The 27228-nt window shown below is 37.9% G+C and overlaps 1 long non-coding RNA gene across 1 annotated transcript; it reads left to right on the top strand.

Annotated features, from left to right (window-relative positions):
- Positions 1 to 439: 439 nt before the first annotated feature.
- LOC124288776 lies at positions 440 to 26670 on the top strand. Its single transcript, XR_006901516.1, has 3 exons — positions 440 to 536; positions 802 to 920; positions 26464 to 26670. It is a non-coding gene; the product is annotated as an uncharacterized LOC124288776 (long non-coding RNA).
- Positions 26671 to 27228: the final 558 nt, after the last annotated feature.

The following is a 27228-nucleotide window of genomic DNA, read 5'->3' as shown; positions in this document are numbered from 1 at the left end:
CCACTCGGTTAATCCTTAGTCTAATACGTTTTCTCGATCAACATTACAATCAAAAGTTAAAGTTGGAATATCTAGTTTCACTCGTTCGTGTGACTACAACATTGGTGGTGGTGGTGGTTGTGGCCCTGGATGTTCCTCCATCGAAATTCATATCTAATTAATGCCCATCATAAACATGTTTATTTTCGTGTGACCGACGAATACCAACTCACAATGTCTGGAAATATCCTTGATGCATTACATCAGTTACGGAATGAGCCGAGATGATCCGAGTGTACACATACATCCTGTTCTTGTTACCAATCGAGCGCAACAAAAAAGGTATCTTACATAACAGCACGATCTCGCGTGAGGTTAGTTCAACCCCTGGGCAGGTGTTGCACGTGCAGCACAAGTTAATCGCTCTCTTCGAATATCTCAGAAGTCTTCTTAACACCCTGGAGAATATGTGGCAATTTTCCTTTCTCCCGATGTAACTAAAAACAACTCGGTCGATATCAAATACCATGTTGTCAATAACAGGAGATCCTGAAGAGGTTGAAATTCCATTACTTCAAAGTAATTACGTATCTATTAATTAATTCATTGAAACAGCGAGGGGATGCAGATAACGAGAAGCGTGTCATTACCCTGGGGTCTAACGGGCAAAGGAACATGTGCTGTTTGTTGGAATTAAAGTGGAGAAAAATACAGTTTATGTAATGACATTGCGTGTTCAATGGGAAGTTCCTGGCCGAAGCTCCTCAATAAATATCCTCAAGTTACAGATCATTAACAGATGTTTTCTTCATTATCGTCCAGAACCAGGGAGCTTCTTCGTGAGCGACAGACTTCACAGTACAGAGCAGCCCGGTCGAGAGCGTGGGGATGATTTTAAGGGCGCTTACTTTAATAAGAGTTGAAATTTGAACGTCAACAAGGTGAGGGTTTTTTCATCGTTACCGCTGCGCTGGTTGAATATAATGAGCTGAAGTCATCGTTTATTATATGCTGGGTAGTCAAGAAGGACCTGGTACCTGAAGACCGTGTTCGATCCCCGACACTATGAGGTTTAAAGGCCATTACAAACGTCTCCGGCTGTCATATGTTTATAACATTGACAAAAGCGAAGATATTACATATTTAGTTTTGAATATATTCATTATTACATACCTTTCTGCAAGAGGACATGGACATATTAAATCTATGAAGGGACGAAAATGAGGATCGGGTGGTCAGGCTTAGCTGGGGACGTTGATCAGCCACTGACGAGTAAAATACAAATACACAAATCTCAGTCAAACTGCTTTCAACAATATTTCAGTTATATAACGATGCGTCAGCCTGTGTTAGGGGTTAGTCCGAATACAGATTCTAGTCGTTCAGACCAAATGAGAAGATCCTAATCCGTCTAAGGGACGCAACTACAGTAGATTGAACAACAGTAAACTTGCTCTACACGGAAAGTGGCAATGTTTATGACTGATGACATATTACATTAATTCCGCTATCTGTGTGACCTCCACGAGCAGCTGGGAGTCTCCACACACAGCTGCCTGTGATCACCAGGTGAACGGAAATACACCGACAGTTCCACAGACATATGTACAGACACTATGCAAGGTGAAATAGCGGATCTCGAACCAATGGCTTTCCGGTGACATATCTATAGGTGCAAAACCAGTGAACAAAGTGACAAACATATAGCATGACCAGAAATTATTGAGAATTTTAGGAATACGTTAAATTGGATTTCTAGTATAAACAGCCTTGACCAGCTATCAAGTGCTTGGTTTCATTCAAGAGAGACAACTCCGTTAATCCTTTTTCATTAGTTTGTGAAGAGTTATCCCCCTTTGTTTACTGGCTAGCAGTCGACATTTTCAGTGATCCTCAGTATGGATGATTTAGAGAAGCGGAAGTTGATTTTAGAGTATTACAACAAGGACATCAGATCAGCTAAAGTGATTTCAAGTAGAACAGGCATCCTTTTGTCCACTGTTTATCGTGTTTTGAAAAATATTGCAAATGGATATGGCACTGAGCACCAGGGAGGCGCAGGTAGGCCCAGAAAATTGACTGGCGGTGACAGGAGGCGGCTTGATATTCTTGTTTCTAAAAACAAACGAAGGAGTTTAGAAAACTTAAGGCTGGATATGATTGATAGACGAACTGTGGCTGTCTGTAAGGAGACAATTAGAACTGAGCTGCATGCAATGGGTTGGCAGAAAAGTCGAGGAATTCCATCACCGATCATGAAACCTGAACAAAAGGAGCGAAGGTTGAAATGGTGCTTACAGCATAGAAATTTTAACTGGGACAATGGCATTTTCTCAGATGAAAGTTCTGTGTTGCTGTTTCCTAATACACTGAAATTCTGGACCAAACAAACTGAAAAACCTTTGTATCAACGCCTAAAGTACAGTCCTAAATTTAACGTGTGGGGTGCCATATATGTGTTAGGTGCAACGCCCCTCTGTGTATTTGAAGGTAATATGAACAGTGAGCGGTACACAGATATTCTCGAGGGACATTTACTTCCATCTGCTCACGTGTTCTATGGAAATGTTTGGATTTTCCAGCAGGACAACGACCCAAAACATCGTTCAAAGCATTCACAGGCCTGGTTTCGGACCCAAAATATGACATTATTAGATTGGCCAAACTATAGCCCTGACCTAAATCCAATAGAAAATGTTTGGGGACTTATGAAGGAAAGTGTTAATAAGAAAACTCTGACAAATATTGCTGAAATGAAAGAAGAGGTGGTCCGATATTGGGACAGCAAGGACCACGACTTTCTAACTTCTTTGATCAGTAGTATGCCCCGCCGCATTGAAGCCTGCATTGCTGCCCATAGTGACTTGACAAAATACTAACTGTTCACCTGTCTTTGAATCTGGAGTTATGTTCTGGTAATATTCACATTGAATACGTGAGTAATGAGTGAATTTTTTTTTAAAAATTACAATCTTAAATTCTCAATAATTTCTGGTTGTACTGTATCTTTGGTGTGGCTTATAGGCTAGACATAGTAAGTCGGGTGCTACAACAACATTGCTTTTTGGAAATGTGAATTTCATCTTTCACATTTTGACCCGTGAAGATCCGGGTTAGAATTGATCTTCAGTAGCCCATGCTTGTCGTAAAAGGCGACTAACGCGATCGGTTGTCAGGCTCGCTGACTTGGTTGACACATGTCATCGTATCCCAATTGCGTAGATCGATGCTTATGCTGTTGATAATTGGATTGTCTGGTCCAGACTCGATTATTTACAGACCGCCGCCATATAAACTGACGTAGAAAAGAAAGTACACACATGGTGTTTTTGCATTATTTGAAAAGTGTTGTGATTTTGACTGGCGACTTCGCAATTGGGCACGATATCTGTGGTGTTTTGGCAACATATTAGGAAAGTCTGTGACTTATATATCACTGTAAAAACTCTTTTCAAAACATTTACGTCGCTCTTTGGAAAGTAATCTAAAAGCACCAGGTGTGTACTTTCTTTTGTACGTCAGTTTAGTTGGAACATTGTGGCGGCCTAAAACGGCGCACAACTAAACTCACTCACTCTCTCTCTCACAGTTTGTCTTGTCTTGATCTTAAGTTTGCCAGGAGACTGTACAATGTTGTCTTTATCAGTTGTCACTAAAGAGCCACTGATGTGCCCGCGGGTGGGTTTCACGTGTTAGATGCACTCAGATGTGTGTTGAAGGTTGAAAGTTTGTGTGATGACAAAACAAATGGAAGTCAGGCCCCGGGATCACGAAAGTGTCTTAAGTTTGAAAAATGCTTAGCACGAAATTTGTCTTAAGTTTGGTTGATTTTGCTTAGCTAAGACTTGGGCTAAGACTAGATCATGAAACGGTCTTAGCAAAATCTTAAGTGAGACTAAGCTTCATGACAAAATGTGAAAGAGAGTGAGTGAGTTTACTTTTATGCCGTTTTACGCCGCCGCAATATTCCATTCATATGGCGGCAGTCTGAAAATAATCGAGTCTGGACATTGTTAGAGGTTACATCATCCACTGACTGACCTAAGCCGATGCGTGTCTCGGAACTGAGCTGCAGTTATATGTACAAAACCATATTTTTCGTCGTTTGTTTGTTGTTTTACGCCGCACTCAGCAATATTCCAGCAATATGACAGCTGCCTGTAAATAATGGAGTATGGACCAGACAATCCAGTGATCAACAGCATGAGCATCGATCTACGCAACTGGGATATGGTGACGTGTCAACTACGTCAGTGAGCCTGACCACCTGATCCCGTTAGTCGCCTCTTACGACAAGCATGGGTTGATGAAATTCACATTTGCCAAAAAAACAATGGATATGGTTGAAACCAATCAACCATCATTATAGCGAATATGCGATTCGAAAACATGACCATAGGTTTCATACACGCCTTGAGGTGCGTTCTCACGGTGCGACTTCTAGTAACAACTTGTGGCATGCAACACGGTTGCAACGTCAGAACACCCTGATTATAATGATTTTAAATCGCATACAACTAGTCGCAGCCGAGTTGTAAGACATAAGACTAATTCCTACTCGCGGACTCTCGATCAGTCAAATTGCTGAGATCTGTGTCCACCTCAGATGTCGGGTGACGTCGCGTTGTTTGTGTTGAACAACGGGGGGCGGGGACATGACTGACGGAGTGCGATAAACGTCATGTTTCCAGAGAAACAACTGAACGGCGTTTCGTTTGATAATCCAGGTGAGAACCTACACCGATTAAGGTTCTCTTTTATTTATAATTTGTTTGCGTTTGAATGCGTGCTTGCGTGCATGCGCATATATACTGACATTAAACACTAGCGTCTCTCCTGAACTTAACGAATCCTTGTTGCCGAGTCATGCGTGAAAATCTCACGAGATACGAGTTGTATGGGACTTAAAAAGAACACAAAATCCGAATTCATTACGATCAGATTCTTTACTGTCCCTACAAATCGTCTGCTACGGGTTGTTAAAACACGTTTCACCTTAACGCAACTTAACGGAAGCAACTCGGCGTAAGCGACGGGACCCGCAGGCAACTGGCCCACCCCTGGAAATTTCAACGTAAATCGAATGAGTATGTCGACTAATTGGGTTCGACAATTGCTCAGAACATTCCCTATACGATCAATATCACACTGCAACGCCAACCTGTACATATAGACATTAATTCCAGTTCCAATATACACAGATCAAATTCTCAGCAAAATGAAAACACCATCAATCTCATGTGTGTGCTGTAACTTTGGCCTAGACTTTAGTGTACGTGTGTTGTACCAGAATCCCTCTCCAAGGAATAATACCTAATGAATAATGCAAACAGTAAGCAGAGATCTAAGCATTTCTTTAGTGGACGGCAAAGATTGTCAGCTGGCGCTTGGTGAGATGGCATCGATTCGGATGCGCTAGCAGGTCATTACCCGTCTATCAACAGATGGTGCCATTGTGGTACCATTTTCCCTTAAAGATTTTTTTTTTTTTCAGAAACCGATATGTTAATTTTTAACATAGAAATGAAAAATTGTTAATTTTAAACATTGCCAGAAACATAATATTACCAAAGATGAGTATGGTTTTACGCCTGTTTTGGCAAACTTCAGTTGTATCCGGCGCGGGACAACATGGTACTACAACCCTATGGGCCTTTCCACTATATTCTGACTAGTGGTGGTCCGATTGATTGAAATAATCGAAGATTGGTCACAGTATCTAAACGACCAAGCAATCGATCATGTTTTCTCATAATCGAACACAAGCAATTCTGGAACACTTGTTTTCATAAACAATATTTTTCACAAGGTTGGTTTTGTCTGTTACATTTCATAAGCACTACAAGCTCGTTTCAAATCATGATTGAATATATTTTAAAGACTCCAAGAAATTTATGTTCCTGACATACTAGTCATCCTTTAAAGATGTGAAATTTTGCCAAAAAACCCAAAAGAACTACATGTTTTTCCATATTTTTATGTGCATTACCAAATTTCACTAATGACGCTAACCGATTGTTTTCGATGATTGATCGGTTGTAATAAACCAATCATCAATTATGAGATTTTAACCAATTCCCAACACTATATTCTGACCCAGGGAGTTGAAGAATCTTCTCGAGTCTGTTTAGGTTTGTTATGGGAGCTAACACTTGCCTCTCATCATTATATCTCAAGTTAAAATATATCAGCAATTGTTACCCGTGAACATCCGTGTTATATTAGGCGTGTTATATCCGTGTTATATATGAGGCGATTAACAGGATCGGGTGGTCAGGCTCAACTTGGTTGACACATGTCATCATATCCTAATTGATCTAATAGATCGATGCTTGTGCTGTTGATCACTGGATTGTCTGGTCCAGTCTCGATTATTTCCAGACCGCCGCCATATAGCTGGAATGTTACTGAGTGCGGCGTTAAACAACAAACAAACAAACACAATCAGCAATTGTGAAGAGATCGTTCGTAACCTGTATATTCAGTCTAGCGCTATTAAACTTGACCTTTCTTGCGGTGAGGTGAATATTACCATATCTGTCCTTGTTGTTATAGTCAATGTGTTTGGATCATACTGCCTTTGTTGTGTTGCCACTGTAACTTAATACCTTTGTAATGAATTTAAATTTTGTTTTAATTCGTAAACTTTAGAGTTCAATTGTTAATTATTTTACACGGGTTTGTTGTTTGTTGGTACGTACTGATTTCCGGTCAAGTTTTATATTTTCAACTTTTGCATCAGAATATAACAACACATTTTGCCCATGTCGAGAATTAAACTCGGGTCTTTGGCATGACGCGCGAATTCTTTAAATATTAAGCTACCCATCCACACTTAGAACAGATGGTGTCAGTGATGATGTCGAAGACAACGGCAATGATGATGATTATTATTATCATGATGATGATTATGTTTGATATTGCCTTATCAATGTCAGAAACACACCATCAGTAGACGTTCCGATAAAGCATATTGGCCCGAATCCCCATGGCACCGCGCGAATGGAAGAAATAAGATAAATATTTAACTGAAAAAGTACATAAACACGAGAGTTCCACACTTATACGACTTTCACAAAATCGGTCTGTTCCGCTGAGAGAAGGCAACACACTACTGCCAGACGGTGCTGAAAGAATCATCAATAGTTCATCAACTAGAGCTAATGAAAAAAAAATACAACTCCCACTAACCTGGTGTTCTTTCGGAGACTCCGACATGATTTCCGCTTCCGCCATTTTGGTCTAACGGTAAATCCGATTGTCTATCTCGAGCACTGGTTGTCAGGAATCTTAAAACGTGCCGATAGTTTTCGGTCCGGACGTTTATCAAGGCGAGAAATACCAGGTGACAAAGGTCACAGACTGGTGACTGAATGTTACACAGACACCCGGAGAAATTCTTTGAAAAGTGGCGTTGGTGTGTCGAAATATGACGCTGAATCCTAATATTAGGCGAGCCTTCCTACAACGATTTATAAGAATTACGTCCACATTGGTACTACTCCCTCAATCCCTGGAGGAAATAACCTTGGTTGCTTTACACACACTGATATATGTTCCAGAGTTCATACACAATATGTGTTCCGTATTTACTGTGCATAAGTATACATGTCTCTAAAGCACAATAAAGCATAAACGCAGTTCAAAGCAATGTAGTTCAGGCACAGAATCAGTTCTCCGATGTTTCAGAGAAACTGATGCAAGTAGAATTCGTGTACATCAATTGGGGATGTCGCAGTCGTCGACGGAGACATTGGCAAAAGTCGTACAAGGAACAGTCTGTTCCTGTCCGATGATCAGTTCTTTCCTATTAATGGAATGCATATGTAATCATAATAGTCTTTATGAAAATTCCTTTTCAGGACATTTGACTCCTGTCGTAAATATTCGAAAGTGAATAAGGCAAATTGGCCTTCAAGTGCTTTATAGAACTTGTGACGTCACAATAAATCTTGTACAAAACTATATCAAAACATGCATGTTCTGTGTGCCAAGTCGATATCATAGCACCAAAATCGGAATGTTGTACATCTTAAACAAGACATGTCATAGAAGGCCTTTCAAAATATAAAAGTGAACGCAATATAATTAATGTGTTATGCCACTTTGAAGCAAGGTAACACAAACTTTCCAAGTAAACAACGCTATTTACACGAGCTCCAGAACACAGGCAATTGTCCCTGGCATGCGTGGTTCCATTGTCCCGAACTGGAATCTTGAAACATGTCTCTGTCTGGCACTACCAGGAACACAATCACTCTGATATACACGACGCCAAACCCTCTAAACCAACATTTGCTGCCATCCGTTCAAAGACAAGAGAGGCTTTGAAGCATGTGCCTTGCACCCGCCGATTCCGATGTCTCGCAAAAATCGTTAATCCACACCCAGATATCTTCTCAAAGACATGAACCTAAATCAGGTATCATATATCCCATTAATCCATATATTGACACCTGTAATACTCTTTATGTGCAACGTTTAAAAACACACAGAGTCACGGACAGTAAATAGCATTTTTTCAGGAAACTCAATTGAAACAATGTTTAAACGTACCATTTGGTTTTAACCTTCTCTCTGAAGTTGCACTATAGTCTGTTGTCATAACATGCTTCTGGTAGAAAACACATTCCACGTTTACATGTATTTGGAAAATCCATAGGCATTAAGTCCACGTGATACAGAAAAACAAAGACTTGATCCAGCCTTTCCAAACAGATCAAGAAATCTCTGTTCATCAGCGGCGATGGTTTGTGGGAAACGGCCTTATGTTGATATGTCGTCTTTAGTCGAGGAAGATGATATCCGGTTAGAAGAATAGGGGTCACAACTGTAGAATGTAATTAAATGACCAAATGAAAGGGTCATCGATGCACGGACAATACAGTGTCCACCCTGCGTGCATGTGATATCCGATGCAGTTACAATGAGTAATATATCTTTCTTTGCAAGTCCGGATTTTTGAACCGGAAGTTGGTGCCATTGACCCTTTTGTGTTGTACATTGTTTAGGAAGAATACTCTTCGTTTGGTGTTTGCACTTACATTTTGGTGTCCCTGATCCCCAGAACTTAAGAAAATCGTTGACGATAACACTTAAGTACGTGCGTTAGGATGATGCTATGCTTCACAATGAAGCAATAGTTCTCTACCACACCATGTGCTGGACAACATCTGCACTGCTTGTACCTATGGAAAATAGGTATGTTTGCTCAGACCATCGTTCCGTTTTCCGGATCAAGTCTCAAACACGACTTTTACATTCACCTCCGCAACAGGGATCAATGTCAAGGGTCAACAGGCGCAGTAAAACAGGAATTGCTTCCGGTATTTGACTCAGGCACACAGCAGGATATTATGACTGAAGCAATTGTCCAAACTCAGTAACAATAAAACGTATGTTCTAATTGACACAGATCGTTAAACCGTCGAATGGTTCCGATTAATAGCTTTAAGTGCGATCACAACCTTCAGTTGAGAGAAAACACGTCTGTTACGTTGTACGTAATTGATCCGCTTCGTGCAACAATGCACATAGTTGTTTAGTTGATGACGTGAGTTGTCCCATGACCACAGTTAGAACGCAATAGTCCTGAATCAAATAAATCCATACATTCGACGCACGAAATAACCGCACTTTTTTCACGTTGATCTGACGTCATTACGTATGTAACCATAGGGGTTCTGTCAAGGGCGTTGCCTGTAACGACGATGTTGTGCTGTCAAAGACGTTGTGTGGCAACTACAACCAGGCATTGTACAGACGATGGAGTTAAAGATGCGGCCGTCAATATCCGGGGTCTGTTTAATGACGAGGTGTGATCTGATTTCTATCTCTCCAACTCCATGACATCAAATATTCATCACATCTTCTACGGGTCCTTTTTGTTTCTGTGTCATTAACACGGGAAGAGCGTGTGATTTGTAGAAGTTCCGATCAGTTCAAATACAAGCTGATTTATATGAGAGACGTGTTCTGAAGTGGCCAGTGAATTCTCCTGGTGATGGAGGTGATGCGGCAGGTGAACGGGTTACTATAAAAACTGGATCTTGTGGAAGTGTGCAAGGGAAGTACACACACTAGTGATACATTTTGAAGGGCAGTGTATATAATTTATTTTTTTAGTGACAACAGTGTCCAAATTGACTTCATTGCATAGCGCCATGAGTTTACGACAGGGTTGATAACAATGCGAATAATAATACTGATAATAATACTAAAAGTAACTTGTATTCTCATGCGCTATATATACACACAAAGAACTTAATTACGCGCCCACCAATGATAGGTTTTCAACACGTACATGAAACGTCCCGTGGTGACAACGATGGAAAAACATGAGTTTTTCTGACCCGTATGATCCTTTGACTTTTGTATGATGATAATTGCTCATTTAAAAAAACAAAAACCCGCTGATTTTCATACAAAACCATGTCTATACAAGTATTTCCCTGGAATGTTTAATGTCGAATTTATTCATGAATGTGAACAGTCAAAATGTCATTTTGCGTATCTTACACGATTCAAGGTCAATACCGAGTGTAACCTCCATGTGACTGTATGGTAGCCAGCACTCTCCTCCTCATACCCCCTGTCATCCTCCTGACTCTGAAGGGGCAGTCTACGTCATTCCCCGTGTAAAGCAGCTTCCAATTGGGCCAGGTTCTGTACAGGAGGATCCCTTTGTTGCACACGACGACCAGTCATGTCCCAGATATGCTCCAAAGGGTTAAGATCGGGGCTCATCCAATCGTGTGAGTGAGTTTGATCTTACGCCGCTTTTAGCAATATTCGAGCAACATCACGGCGGGGGACACCAGAAATGGGATTCACACATTTTACCCATGTGGGGAATCGAACCCGGGCCTTCGGCGTGACGAGCCAACGCTTTAACCACTAAGCTACCCCACCGCCCTCCAGTCGTGAGATATGGCAGGGGGTCCTTTATGTATATACACAGTAAACGACGGTTATGACGAACTTAAAGCGACCGCTAGTTTCAGTTCGTTATAGCCGTAGTTTCTTTTCGACTAAATTATACTCTAAGTGACATGAACAAACAGTTCGTTATATCCGTTATTAGCGTGTTCGTTGTATCATCAATACACCATTGCTGTATGACCAATACATCATGGTTGTATCATCAATACACCAATGCTGTATGACCAATACATCGTGGTTGTATCATCAATACACCATTGTTGTATGACCAATACATCGTGGTTGTATCATCAATACACCATTGTTGTATGGCCAATACATCATGGTTGTATCATCAATACACCATTGTTGTATGACCAATACATCGTGGTTGTATCATCAATACACCATTGTTGTATGACCAATACATCATGGTTGTATCACCAATACACCATTGTTGTATGACCAATACATCATGGTTGTATCATAAATAGACCATTGTTGTATGACCAATATACCATGGTTGTGTGGCCAACACACCATAATTTCTTATATCATCAATACAGCATGCTTGCATCTTCAGTACATCATTGTTGGTTAATCCATGTCACCGTGTCCCAATTGCGTAGATCTATGTTCATGATTCCAGTCACTGGATTGTCATGTCCACACTCGATTATTTACAAATATACAGTCATAGTCGTATCTCCAATGCATGTATCATCTCATTCTCTTCCCACAGAGATTTACTCCTGTCATATCTTCCTACGTAACCTCTGTTCTAATACGGCCCTTTCATGGTGTGAGCGTTCAAGACTCGTGATTGGAGGCAATCAGATTTAGTTGTGCAATCAGCGACGTTGTTTCAAAAGTGATAATTCGCAAGGCCTCGGTAATTTCCGTATGCTTCGAGAAAACTAAACTTCTTCCCCTGCGCGATGCGCAAACGTTTCTTCTAAACAGAACTCAGTCATGTTATGGCGGATCAGTGGCGTCTCCATCGCCCTCGTTGACAACGGACAAGCTAGCCATTTAACGTCTTGTGTGTAACATCAACACAAGTCCCCGGCAGATGGGGGATATTTGTGGCCCCACATTTGCTTGTGTTAGTCAAGTTGAATCTAAGTCGATGTAACACGTGTTCTGATTGGATAGAAAGAAGGGAGATAATTCGTGTTGCGATCTTTTGCCGCTAGGGGATTTTACGAGAACCGGGAAATATTGCCGTATTAGAACAGAGGTTCGTAGGAAGATATGACAAGTAACCTCTGTGGGAAGAGAATGGTATCATCTAACATTCAAACGTTTTGTTTTAATATCAGTGTAATCCCCAAAATGGAAACGACAAAAGATACTGTGCTATCACAGTGTAACGTATCTTGTAACCACAACATATCTGACACATGCCATCGGTTCCCAATTTCATAGATCGATGCTCATACTGTTGATCACTGGATTGCCTGGTCCAGACTCGATTAGTTACAGACCGCCGCCATATAGCTGGAATAGTGCGGCGTAAAACTAAAGTCACTCACTCACTGGTATTTATAAACATGTAACAACCCTTGCACTCACTCGATCTATAAACTGAAATACGTTTCTGACAAATCGTTACTAATTCAGATCTGATTCAGATCTGTATTGTATTTCATACACAATTAAGACAGACAGATTCTATTCTAGTCTCAACTTCCGTACAACAATGCACTCAGAAACACAGATAAGAAGACAAAAAACATCTAATCCCATGGAACTACGAGGGACCATGCATAAACATTATATGCATGATTACATGAAATATTTACTTGTATCGGCAATTAATACAAAGCAATGTGTGACTTCGAGCAGTCACGTGATAAAGGGTTTGATCTGTATGATCTGCCATGTCCAAGAGACACGTTAAAAAAACGATCGAAGCACTGCACTGCAGTAAGTCTTTAAGATTGTACAAATCAAATGTTTTCCAAAAGATTTCTATAAAGGTTTTTTTAAAAAAACATTCAGGCTGTCAACAGCCATTACATGAGCTTACTCGTGCAGTCCGCCGTTTACGCTGCAATAATAAAACGAGCTTAGAGAGCTTAGAGAGCTCCATTACCGGGAAGGTGAACACAGGAAGGTGAACACAGTTCCGCACCAAATGTCCGTTTCTTGAAAATATCTGTGCACACAATTAGCAAAAGTAGTCTTGTTAAAAACGACACTACTAAATATGTAAAAATGTGGTCAGTTTTAATTACTATGTGGATGTGCAGTGTACGACACAATAAACACCTTACACAATTTCATCCAATCACAGGTCTATATATCCACCAAATTACAAAACTGAAACCATTTATTTGTAATCTATTATTATAATCTATTTGTAATTAGTAATCTATTATATGGTCTCTGGTTCGATAGGCACAAATTTGCCTCAGTGATATATAAGTAAGTGGCGACTGTCAGTGAGTGAGTTGGTTTACGGCCGCTTTGAACAGTATTCCCGTATTATGTCACAGCCTGTTATCTTAAGCTGGGAGGAACGGTGAAGCGATGACGATCATGGAAGCTAACCGTTTTGAAGCAGATCACATACTATTCACACTTTGTTAAGGTGGCTGTTTGCCTAAAGAGGGGTTACCATATTATTATTTAGCCAGTTTTAAATGTATACAATTTCAAATTAAAAATCTACGTTTAAGTAAAGTTGTGAATTTTTGTGATCCTTATCAAAGTGTGAGTAGTATATTAATCATCTTGGAACAATGAATTTAAAGGTGCAAAATTGCGTGGAAACAAAGCTTCATATAATATCGATTATTATATGTGTAGTTTGGGATTTGTGCCCCGGGATTATGGTGAATATGTTGACTCAGCGGGTTGCTGAGCTGGACTATACCACACAATTAAACTTAATAAAATTTTAGTACATACAACCTGAGGCTTAAACAAAATAAGCATCTCCTGGAGAACAAATTACTTTTAATCAATCCTTTCTGCCTTACCCCATCCCCACTCATTCCTCTCTCTCGTACCCTTCCCATCCCCCATCTCACTCCCCCCTCTCTCTCTCTCTCTGTGTGTTCCTCTCTCCAGACTCTCCCCACCTTTCTCCTTCTCACTCTCTCTCCTCTCCCCTTCCTCTCTTCTCTCTCCCCACCTTTTCTCTCTCTCTCTCTCTCTCTCTCTCTCTCTCTGTCTGTGTGTTCCTCTCTCCAGACTATATCAAGTTGTTATCATTAAAATTATATATTGAAAAACAACGAATGGTACCCTCACCTTCGAGACCAAGTACATATTTTCTGTGGTCTGAAAGGTAACGGTAAATACGGAGATTCTTCTCCTAATATGTATCTGTGCTCCTGGCTTTGTGTGTTACAGCGTCAAATAAATTCTTTAAATTGATTCTGAAGGAAAATTGCTCTTACATCAACTATACATGAAACCCATCTAAACCAGGCTTTTTGCGAATCGCTCAATGCCAAATGTTAACGATTCCTTTTTTATCTGCGGGATGAAACACCTACTGCGCATGCCCGCACCGAGACCAGACAGAAATATTCTTACGAGGTCTGGAACAATACCTCCAGGATTTGCAATATAACCAACAGATCGGGTTCTGTCGGGACTTTGTGAAATGTTCACTGCAAACGAGAAAAATAATGTGATTTTCACGCTCGCTTGTTGAAAAAATGAATGTCTGCTTTCAATAAAATATCTCCACAATGGCAGTCTGAAGGTAAGAGCTTTTAATCATTCCTGATCGATAAACGTGAGAAAAAAGCCACGCCATCGTGGATCAGTCACGTTAATTTGGTTTTTATCCATGAAACTGTTGACATCAAGACTGCGAAGAATTTTAAGTTGCATGATATGAATAGGGTATCTGGGGTGAAGATGACCCAGTTAGATTTAACGGAGATTGTTCACAAATTTTATGTTTTATGTTAATGTTCGGGTGAGGTTTAACGATGCACGGCAATATTCAGTTGTATGACGGCTGTCGTAAATAGTCGAGCCTGGACCACACAATCCGGTGATTGATATCATGAGCATATATTACGCAAATGGGCTTGGGTGATATATAAACCAAGTCTGACCAGTGACCACCCAATACCTTAGTGTCTTTACGACAATCGGGGTCGCTGAAGAATTCTATCCCGGATCCTGACGGGTTACAAGGAGTGAGCAAGACGAATTACAACTAATCCAAGGGCTAATACCATGTTGTTAGGAGGAGTGTTTTGTGGTAGAGGGGAGGTTACCTTGCACGCCATATCAATGATGGTAATCGTCTTCAAATAAAGCGGTCAAAATATTCTTTTTAAAGAAAAAGGAGGGGATGGTGAAGGCTAAAGGATTAAAACGCTCCTTAACGGATAAGCCGCGTAACTGTCTGTACTTAAAATGACAAGTTTCCGTAAGGTGTGGGATGAGGGTTAGCCTAGTGGTTAAAGCGTTCACTACGAAGTCACTGGTTCGATTCCCCACATCGGTACAATATGTGAAGCCCATTTCTGGTGTTCCCTGCCGTGATGTTGCTGGAATATTGCCAAAAGCTTCCATGCCAAAATTTAATACAGATGCCCAACCACGAGGTGACCAGTTTCCTTTATATACCATTTATGCCGAACGCCATTGTGGGTAATGTTTTCTTTAAATTCCACGCGAAAGTTAAATTAACATTTCTTAAAAATGATATTATCTGACAATGTATGTACATAGTCAGACATCAAGCATCGTTATTTGGTGTTATTATTTCATAAAATGCAAGTATTGAGAAACGAACAAAGTTTTATTTTTGTTACACTTCCTGTCAATCTATAGGTAAACTTAGGCTCAGGATTATTCGTTAAACTTAGACTGACTATACCTCCAGTTTGGACAATACCTACAGTTGGAACACACACACCTGTCTTATCTTGATTAGATACGAGGTGTTTTATCAACCCACCTGTACGTTCCGAACGGCACGGAGGGTGCGTGCGCAGGGGTGCCATGACAGGTGACTATGTCATCACATAGCCTTGGTCGTACTATCCCGGAAAGGCTTGTGTTTGTGTCGTGTTATAAAAATAAATAAAGGCCAGGAGAAAGTATGTGCGATCGTGTTATAGCCGATCCCAAAACCGGAAAGGACGGTACAGAAATATGTAAGCCAAAAGTAATTTCTACGAATGTTGTTATAGCCCATCCCAAAACCGGATTGATTTTAGAAGTGTCAGTTAAACCATAATGCTGGTTATCAGTCGACAACAAGGTGGCGAATTTGTGACCAAACGACTGACTGACTGAGTTTAGTTTTACGCCGCTTTTAGCAATATTCCAGCAATATCACGGCGGGGGACACCAGAAATGGGCTTAACACATTGTGCCCATGTGGGGAATCGAACCCGGGTCTTCGGCGTGACGAGCCAACGCTTTAACCACTAGGCTACCCCACCGCCCCAGTGACCAAACGGATGGTGCAGTTAGCAACAATCGCAAATAGGTGTTAATATTATCGTATTCATTTGATAATCTTTACGTATAATAACTAATTTTACAAACGTTTCATGGTCGTAATTACAATTCAAAAAATTAATGCAGATTTACTCAATACACGGTTTACTTTGATGGAACTTTATGTTGTAAACTACCTTGAAAAAAGGTATACACCTACTAACCCTCGATAAGTGGTAAACAATGAGCGAGTGAGTTTAGTTTTACGCCGCTTTTAGCAATATTTCCAGCAATATCACGGCCGGTGACACCAGAAATGGGCTTCAGACATTGTACCCATGTGGGGAATCGAAATCGGGCCTCTGGCGTGACGAGCGAACGCTTTAACCACTAGGCTACCCCACCGCCCCGGTAATTTAATTTCGATTATACTTGAATGTACATATGTTTTGCCTGTATTTATGGAGAGACAGGTCCTGCTGCCAACCAGTTACCAGTGGTACCATGGAACGAGTGTTGTGTAGATGGACGGCACAATCAAAGCAATAAAGTTAATACAAGATTACTGTACTCTCCAAGGCTGAGCTAATGCGATTTGAAAGCACACTAACTCCTTGCCGGTATAATTTTGACATACGCTTTTAATTATAACACACCCTTGTCCCAATCTAGAGCTCTGGTAGAAATTAAAGATGTAGTTTTGAAGTAACATACGCTTTTAATTATAGCATACCCTTGTCCCAATCTAGAGCTCTGGTAGAAATTAAAGATGTAGTTTTGAAGTAACATACGCTTTTAATTATAGCATACCCTTGTCCCAATCTAGAGCTCTGGTAGAAATTAAAGATGTAGTTTTTAAGTAACCGCTCGGTGGTCTTAGAATGGCTCATTTTAAAACATAGCACAGTTAGTTTCCTTATCGCTTTTGCGGAGCCATGTGTTTGTTGTCTGAAACGTTCTCTGTATTGTGCTGTGTGCGGCGTTAAACAAACAAACAAACAAACACTCTATAATATTCTCCATTATACTCCATTCAAAACCACATCGATATTTAGACTTGTATGTTGATTAGCACCACGCTAATAGTCCATCTGGGTCGCCTGTAAATAATCGAGTCTCGACCAAACAATCATGTGATTGATGTAATGAACAAAGATTGAGCCGTCGGGTACGACGATACAGCTGTATGTGATAATAAGTCATCGAGCCTAGTCGCCAGATCCACAAAATTGTTTTTACAACCAGTAAAGGTTGCTGAGAGACTATTGTGAGTCAGTGAGTGTGTGAGTAAGTGAGTGAGTGAGTTATTGAGTGTGTGAGATTACTTATCGTTCATAACATATACTTCAATATTTCGAAAATATAGAAAATGCAGAGAATGTTGAACTCGTTTCCACATGTCTGATATACACAGAATGTTCCAGTATCGTATTCAACTTGGGATATCAGTGGTACCTGTCTGTACCTTTCACTAAGTTTGGACAAAGTAGAATGTTTTGTCCAGCTTTCGTCTTCGTCAACAGACCCGTAAAGATTCGAGTTAGAATTATTCTTCAGCAAACCTGGATTGTCTGGTCCAGACTCGATTATTTACAGACCGCCGCCATATAGCTGGAATATTGCTGAGTGCGGCGTCAAACTAAACTCACTCACTCACTCACTCACTTCAGCAAACCACGTTTGTCGTAAGAGGTTACTAACGGGTTCGGGTGGTCAGGCTCGCTGACTTGGTTGATGCATGGCATTGTGTAGATCGATGCTCATGCAGTTGATCACTGGATTGCTTGATCCAGACTTGATTATTTCCAGACCGCAGCCATATAGTTGTTATATTGCTGAGTGCGGCGTTAAACAACAAACAACTCATCGTCAACATGGAGAATTCAAATTCACGGAAGCGCAGGTAAAATAAGCATTAAATGCCTTTAAAAGTCAACTGTTCTCAATAATTGCAACACGTGAAGGGGTGTAGTGTTTGAGTGACAGATCTGATTTTAACCCACTTGCACTGTTGGCAGGACCAGAACCTAGTCTAAAACATACAGCTATTTAATACGACTCGGTTTTGTTAAAAATCATTTGTTCTGATCAATAATGAAATATTCAGCGTTTTTCATTTTCCACTGATCGAGTCAATTGTCAAGCTAGCCAGAACGGGTGAAATGAAATCTTAATTGGTTCGCTTTTTTACCTTGGTGCAGACATATCGGATAATGAATGGTATAAAATGGACAGAAATCAATGCTTCTAAATGAAATACTGTTACAGCTGAACAAAGTGTTAGTACGAAATCCAAGGATTTTTAGGGAACGAAGAGATTTTGAAGCGTTTGTAAAATCATCTTCAAGGGCCCCCAGCAACCGATTTTCTGGCGATATCTTATGGACAGACGCTTAGCTTTAAAGTCATGTTACTTTGATGACAGTTTTACGCCGATTTTAGCAATATTCCAGCAATATCACGACGGGGAACACCAGAAATGGGCTTCACACATTGTACCCATGTGGGGAATCGAACACGGGTCTTCGGCGTGACGAGCGAACGCTTTAACCACTAGGCTACCCCACCGCCCCGACTTTGTTTACATGTTCTCCGTTTAATTTTTTTAATGTGATTGGATATCATTGTGCTAGTTTAACCACTAGGCTACCCCACCGCCCCCACTTTGTTTACATGTTCTCCGTTTAATTTTTTCAATGTGATTGGATATCATTGTACTATTGCGAATGATCGACCCTGTTTTTATAGAGACGGTCAGAGCGTTGTGGTACTCATCGAAGTGTTTACTGGTATGAAGAAGATATTTGCATAGCCTTTATTTGAGACGGTGATTGACTATTATCAGATTATTTTCATATGAAATGGACAAATGAAGATCCGGGTTAGAATTCGCCATGTCGTAAGAGGCGATTAACGGGATCGGGTGGTCAGGCTCGCTGACTTGGTTGACACATGTCATTGTATCCCAATTTCTTAGATCAATGCTCATGCTGTTGATCACTGGATTGTCTGGTACAGACTCAGTTATTTACAGATCGATTCCATATAGCTGGAATATTGCTGAGTGCAGCGTTTGACAATCGACCAACCAACCAATCATATGAAATGATCCCGATATGAGTTTCGAATGAAGAATCATCCAGATCTCAAAGAAGAAACAGGGGCGGTGGGGTAGCCTAGTGGTTAAAGCGTTGGCTCGTCACGCCGAAGACCCGGGTTCGAATCCCCACATGGGTACAATGTGTTAAGCCCATTTCTGGTGTTCCCCGCCGTGATGTAGCTGGAATATTGCTAAAGCGGCGTAAAACCAAACTCAGTCAGTCAGTCAGTCAAAGAAGAAACTATTCTGTGGTCCTGTCCCTTCATATATTCCATCTATCCGAATGATTAGCATCAAACTGATGCTGCTGTTTATAATAGGATTGTTTTGCCCAGACTCGAGTATTTACAGACCGCCTCCATACAACTGGAATACTGCGAAGTGCGTCGTTACACAAACAGCAAGCAACCATGAAAATGAACGTTATTCCAGATTTCATAATTTCTGTTTTTGAATACCTGAATTATCACGAATGAAACAGATGCAGAAAGCAGTTATTATGGTGAGTCATTGAATAAATATTATCAATTTTCATTTCAATTACAACGAAAAATAATTGTACGGCCATTTGCGTTTGTTTGGTACCGGCTGTGAATAAAGAGCAGTGCATGGCAAAAGCAGCAAACTGCGCGCGCAACTATTGTTCATCCCTTAATGGCGAGGACCATTGGAACTCTGATCTCTTCACTATATCATACAGTAATACATATACGTACTACGTACACATGATACATATATATTTAAGTACAAATAATGCATTTTAAGTTACATATACAAATGTGTTACGTATGCCTAAAACTAGGGCTGTGCAATATTACCGGTAATCAATTTTGTTATTTTGGGTTTTTTTCATAATGGGACATATGTTATCAATTTATGATGAAGGCCAACGTCTTATACATCTTGACATTCTAGTCAAGGATCTTAGTTATTGGAGGTCAGAAGTAGTTCACCTAAATCAGGTTAATGTTTCATTTTACAACAGTTCATGTTAACACATGTTTATGTTGGAGTTGAATCTGAATGAATCACTGACATACAGTAACAATAATTACATACTGCATTGAAGTACATTCTGTTGAAGCAAACAACGCTGAACATGAAAATCATGTTATACTATTACCTTTATCATTATGTTCGCAAAACTTTGTTGCAATACAGTTACTTCAATGAAACATTCAACATTAAGGCTCTATATCATGTATCTGTACACCACCGGCATACACCCATACACAGTGAGGACAGGGAGCCTGAACATACGGTGTAATAACAACTAAGAAGATGGTGTCGCACACAGAGAGCTATTATGAATTTATGATGTACGCACTTGGACAGAAACCTTCCAGTCAATATATCACAATATGTTTTGCAATATCTCTTGAATTATTGCAATATATCGCAATATGAGAATCAGGGCAATATCCAATCCTACCTAATACATGTACATGCTTACGTATATATAATACATATTTAATTGCATATGATACATAGATAAGTAAACGAATATATGATACATATTTATATGCATATGATATATAGATGAGTAAACGAATATATGATACATATTTATGTGCATATGATGTATAGATGAGTAAACGAATATATGATACATATTTATGTGCATATGATATATAGATAAGTAAACGAATATATAATACATATATAATTGCATATGATACATAGATAAGTAAACGAATATATGATACATGTTTATGTGCATATGATATATAGATAAGTAAACGAATATATGATACATATTTATGTGCATATGATATATAGATGAGTAAACGAATATATGATACATATTTATGTGCATATGATATATAGATGAGTAAACGAATATATGATACATATTTATGTGCATATGATATATAGATGAGTAAACGAATATATGATACATGTGTATGTACATATGATATATAGATAAGTAAACGAATATATGACACATATTTATGTGCATATGATATATAGATGAGTAAACGAATATATGATACATATTTATGTGCATATGATACATAGATGAGTAAACGAATATAGATACATATTTATGTGCATATGATACATAGATGAGCAAACGAATATATGATACATATTTAAGTGCATATGATATATAGATGAGTAAACGAATATATGATACATATTTATGTGTATATGGTATATAGATGAGTAAACAAATATATGATACATATTTATGTGCATTTGATACATAAATAAGTAAACGAATATATGATACATATTTATGTGCATATGATATATAGATGAGTAAACGAATATATGATACATATTTAAGTGCATATGATATATAGATGAGTAAACGAATATATGATACATATTTATGTGCATATGATATATAGATGAGTAAACGAATATATGATACATATTTATGTGCATATGATATATAGATGAGTAAACGAATATATGATACATATTTATGTGCATATGATATATAGATGAGTAAACGAATATATGATACATATTTATGTGCATATGATATATAGATGAGTAAACGAATATATGATACATATTTATGTGCATATGATATATAGCTGAGTAAACGAATGTATGATACATATTTAAGTGCATATGATATATTGATGAGTAAACGAATATATGATACATATTTAAGTGCATATGATATAAAGATGAGTAAACGAATATATGATACATATTTATGTGCATATGATATATGGATGAGTAAGCGAATATATGATACATATTTATGTGCATATGATATATAGATGAGTAAACGAATATATGATACATATTTATGTACATATGATATATAGATGAGTAAACAAATATAGATACATATTTATGTGCATATGATACATAGATGAGCAAACGAATATATGATACATATTTATGTGTATATGATATATAGATGAGAAAACGAATATATGATACATATTTATGTGCATTTGATACATAAATAAGTAAACGAATATATGATACATATTTAAGTGCATATGATATATAGATGAGTAAACGAATATATGATACATATTTAAGTGCATATGATATATAGATGAGTAAACGAATATATGATACATATTTATGTGCATATGATATATAGATGAGTAAACGAATATATGATACATGTGTATGTACATATGATATATAGATAAGTAAACGAATATATGACACATATTTATGTGCATATGATATATAGATGAGTAAACGAATATATGATACATATTTATGTGCATATGATATATAGATGAGTAAACGAATATATGATACATATTTATGTGCATATGATATATAGATGAGTAAACGAATATATAATACATATTTATGTGCATATGATATATAGATGAGTAAACGAATATATGATACATATTTAAGTGCATATGATATATAGATGAGTAAACGAATATATGATACATATTTATGTGCATATGATATATAGATGAGTAAACGAATATATGATACATATTTATGTGCATATGATATATTGATGAGTAAACGAATATATGATACATATTTATGTGCATATGATATATAGATGAGTAAACGAATATATGATACATATTTATGTGCATATGATATATAGATGAGTAAACGAATATATGATACATATTTAAGTGCATATGATATATAGATGAGTAAACGAATATATGATACATATTTATGTGCATATGATATATAGATGAGTAAACGAATATATGATACATATTTATGTGCATATGATGTATAGATGAGTAAACGAATATATGATACATATTTATGTGCATATGATATATAGAAGAGTAAACGAATATATGATACATATTTAAGTACATATGATATATAGATGAGTAAACGAATATATGATACATATTTAAGTGCATATGATACTTAGATAATCAAACGAATATATGACACATATTTAAGTGCATGTGATACATAGATGAGTAAACGAATATATGATACATATTTAAGTGCATATGATACTTAGATAATCAAACGAATATATGATACATATTTAAGTGCATGTGATACATAACTAAGAAACGAATATATGATACATATTTAAGTGCATATGATATATTGATGAGTAAACGAATATATGATACATATTTAAGTGCATATGATACATAACTTAGTAAACGAATATAGATACATATTTATGTGCATATGATATATAGATGAGTAAACGAATATATGATACATATTTATATGCATATGATATATAGATGAGTAAACGAATATATGATACATATTTATGTGCATATGATGTATAGATGAGTAAACGAATATATGATACATATTTATGTGCATATGATATATAGAAGAGTAAACGAATATATGATACATATTTAAGTGCATATGATATATAGATGAGTAAACGAATATATGATACATATTTAAGTGCATATGATCTATAGATGAGTAAACGAATATATGATACATATTTAAGTGCATATGATACTTAGATAATCAAACGAATATATGATAGATATTTAAGTGCATGTGATACATAGATGAGTAAACGAATATATGATACATATTTAAGTGCATATGATACTTAGATAATCAAACGAATATATGATACATATTTAAGTGCATGTGATACATAACTAAGAAACGAATATATGATATATATTTAAGTGCATATGATATATTGATGAGTAAACGAATATATGATACATATTTATGTGCATATGATATATAGATGAGTAAACGAATATATGATACATATTTAAGTGCATATGATACATAACTTAGTAAACGAATATAGATACATATTTATGTGCATATGATATATAGATGAGTAAAGGAATATATGATACATATTTAAGTCCATATGATACATAACTTAGTAAACGAAAATAGATACATATTTATGTGCATATGATATATAGATGAGTAAACGAATATATGATACATATTTATGTGCATATGATGTATAAATGAGTAAACGAATATATGATACATATTTATGTGCATATGATATATAGATGAGTAAACGTATATACGATACATATTTAAGTGTATATGATCTATAGATGAGTAAACGAATATACGATACATATTTAAGTGCATATTATACATAATTAATCAAACGAATATATGATAGATATTTAAGTGCATATGATACATAACTTGGTAAACGAATATAGATACATATTTATGTGCATATGATATATGGATGAGTAAACGAATATATGATACATATTTATGTGCATATGATACATAGATAAGTAAACGAATATATAATACATATTTAAGTGCATATGAAACACAGATAATTAAACGAATATGTGATACATATTAAGTAATACACATGAATGATACATAATTAAGTGGATATGATACATAAGGAATACACATACATATACATATGTACGTACCTGTGGGATATGTATAAGTAGTGCACATACATGATGATATTCATGTGCATATGATACATACACAGGTAATACCGATATATGATACATATTTAAGTGCATACAATACTTGAGTTATTTATACGCATACATGATAATATTTTAGTGCATATAAAACATATAAAGGCAGTACGTTTACTTGATTTTTATTCACAGTCCTTAGGATTAGCTGTGTTATTTTCATATTAGGTTGTCATGTACTCTATCCTTAGTCCTTGGATCCTTGCAAATAGTGGCTCAAAATCTCAAATACATGTATGCTGGAGCGGATTCGTGTTAACAAACATGGCGTCGCCATGGTCAATCGGCTGTGGAGTCAGACTGACAAATCGGATCTGAAAAAGATCGGGGATGCTTGGTATGCTTATAAAAAGATATCTAGACTGAGGTATACACAATCAGGATCTCAAAGGGACGATGTTGCTGCCATTGCCAGGAGTAGGCAACGCTGGCGATTTTAATTGAGAAGCAATGTGAAGGACGGTAGTGGTATTTCTATACCACACCTGTGCTTGTTGAGCTTTGTGTGGTCTTTGAGTCTTTCCCGAATATTTAAAACAGTTGGATTTAGCCAACTTTGATTTGTTTCTCTTTGTCGCGATATGGGACATCTGACTGCATTTCGTGACGTTCGATAAGGAAATATGACCAGGTAGATTCTAACAGACCGGAGTAGCTTCCCTTTACCCTTGTTATAGCTATGTTTTGAAAAATATCCCTTGAAAGGTGTGTGGTGACATTTGCCGTAGCTTATATGGTAGTGGCGTCATTGTATAAACATTCAAATGATTACTATAGTCCGTTTGGCTCACAATTGGACCGATGAATTGCAATCTAACTCGAAAACTAATAAAAATATAATACTCAATGAAACACTGATCATAATCAAAACGTCAGACCTACTCTGTGAGGTTTTTGCAGAATTTATATCCTAAAAATAAAAAAGGTGTTTAACAAACTATCATTAAAATATTGACACAGTTCACTATTTGTTACCAGGAGAGGATTGCAGAGAAAGGGACAGCCAGGTGTGCGAGAAAGGAGACGGCACAGCAAAGGTTAATGAATCAATAACTTTGTCGGCACTTGTGCACGTGCCTCTCTAACACCTGGCTGTCCCTTTCTCTGCACTCCTCCCTCGTAGCAAATAGTGAACTGTGTCAACATTTTAATGATAGTTTGTTAAACATATTTTTAATTTTAGGACATAAATTCTGCAAACAAATCACAGAGTTGGTCTGATGTTTTGATTATGATCAGCGTTTCATTGAGTATTATATGTTTATTAGTTTTCGAGTTAGATTGCAATTCATCGGTCCGCTTTTGAGCCAAACGGACTATAACATGGGATTAGCACCCTGAAAACACACACACTGAACAAACACACACACACACACACACACACACACACACACACACACACACACTGACACACACACACACACACACCGATTATTTCTCTCTCTTTCTCTCTCTCTCATATTCCCCCACCCACCCTCTCTCCTTCCTACAATCTCCCTCCTCTTCCCACCCCTCTCTCCTCACTCTCCCCCTCACTCCCTCTTTCTCTTTATCTCTAAAGATATTTATTACTTTATTACCAATTATAAAGCCGTCTCTACCTCATACGGCAGTATATTTATTTTTATTTAATTTGTTGTTTCCTTTTAGGACGGCCATTAGCAAGTCGAGGCAGAGTATACCGAAGCAACAGGTTGCGGTAGACAGAGACGTACTTGACTATTGGCGTGTTTCAATGCTTACAATGTAGAAACTAAGGCCAATCATCACACATGCCCATACACTGAATGTTTTCTGTGCTAGATATTATTTTTAATCAGTCTGTCGTAAATAATTTACACGGGCCATGAATTGAAAATATTGCTCACCATTATCACGACTTTTTGTGTGTAACAGCAGATGGTGTTTACCATTAACATGAATGGGATGTTTTGTTTCTTTTATGTTTGAAAATAGTTACCGGACTGGAAACGATAAATACAGCTACATTCGACATACAATATTCCTATCAGCTATCTCCTGCATGTTTCGATCTGACTTTATTGCACACCATCATTTTATATCTTACATATTTCCTGTACGCACGCACGATCGCGTGAACGCACGCACGGACGTACATTGACAAACACCTACCCACCCTAAACTCCCCCCACAAAAACGCACGAAAGAAACACACGCAAACACACGAGATAAACACACATACACCTACCCCCCCCCTACACTCCCCACAAAACGCACGAAAGAAACACACGCAAACACACGAGATAACCACACATACACCTACCCCCCCTACACGCCCCCCACACAAGAAAACACAAAAACACTACACATCTACCCCCTCTCCTCCAACACACGTGAGAAACACAAACACACACCACCCCCTACACACAAGAGAACACACAAACACACACACAC

Source organism: Haliotis rubra, unplaced genomic scaffold (assembly GCF_003918875.1).
Source record: "Haliotis rubra isolate DU_JTF1 unplaced genomic scaffold, ASM391887v1 Scf424, whole genome shotgun sequence".
NCBI classification, from domain to species: Eukaryota; Metazoa; Mollusca; class Gastropoda; order Lepetellida; family Haliotidae; genus Haliotis; species Haliotis rubra.
Note: the sequence above shows the minus strand (reverse complement) of the source record. Positions and strands in the feature narration are given on the sequence as shown.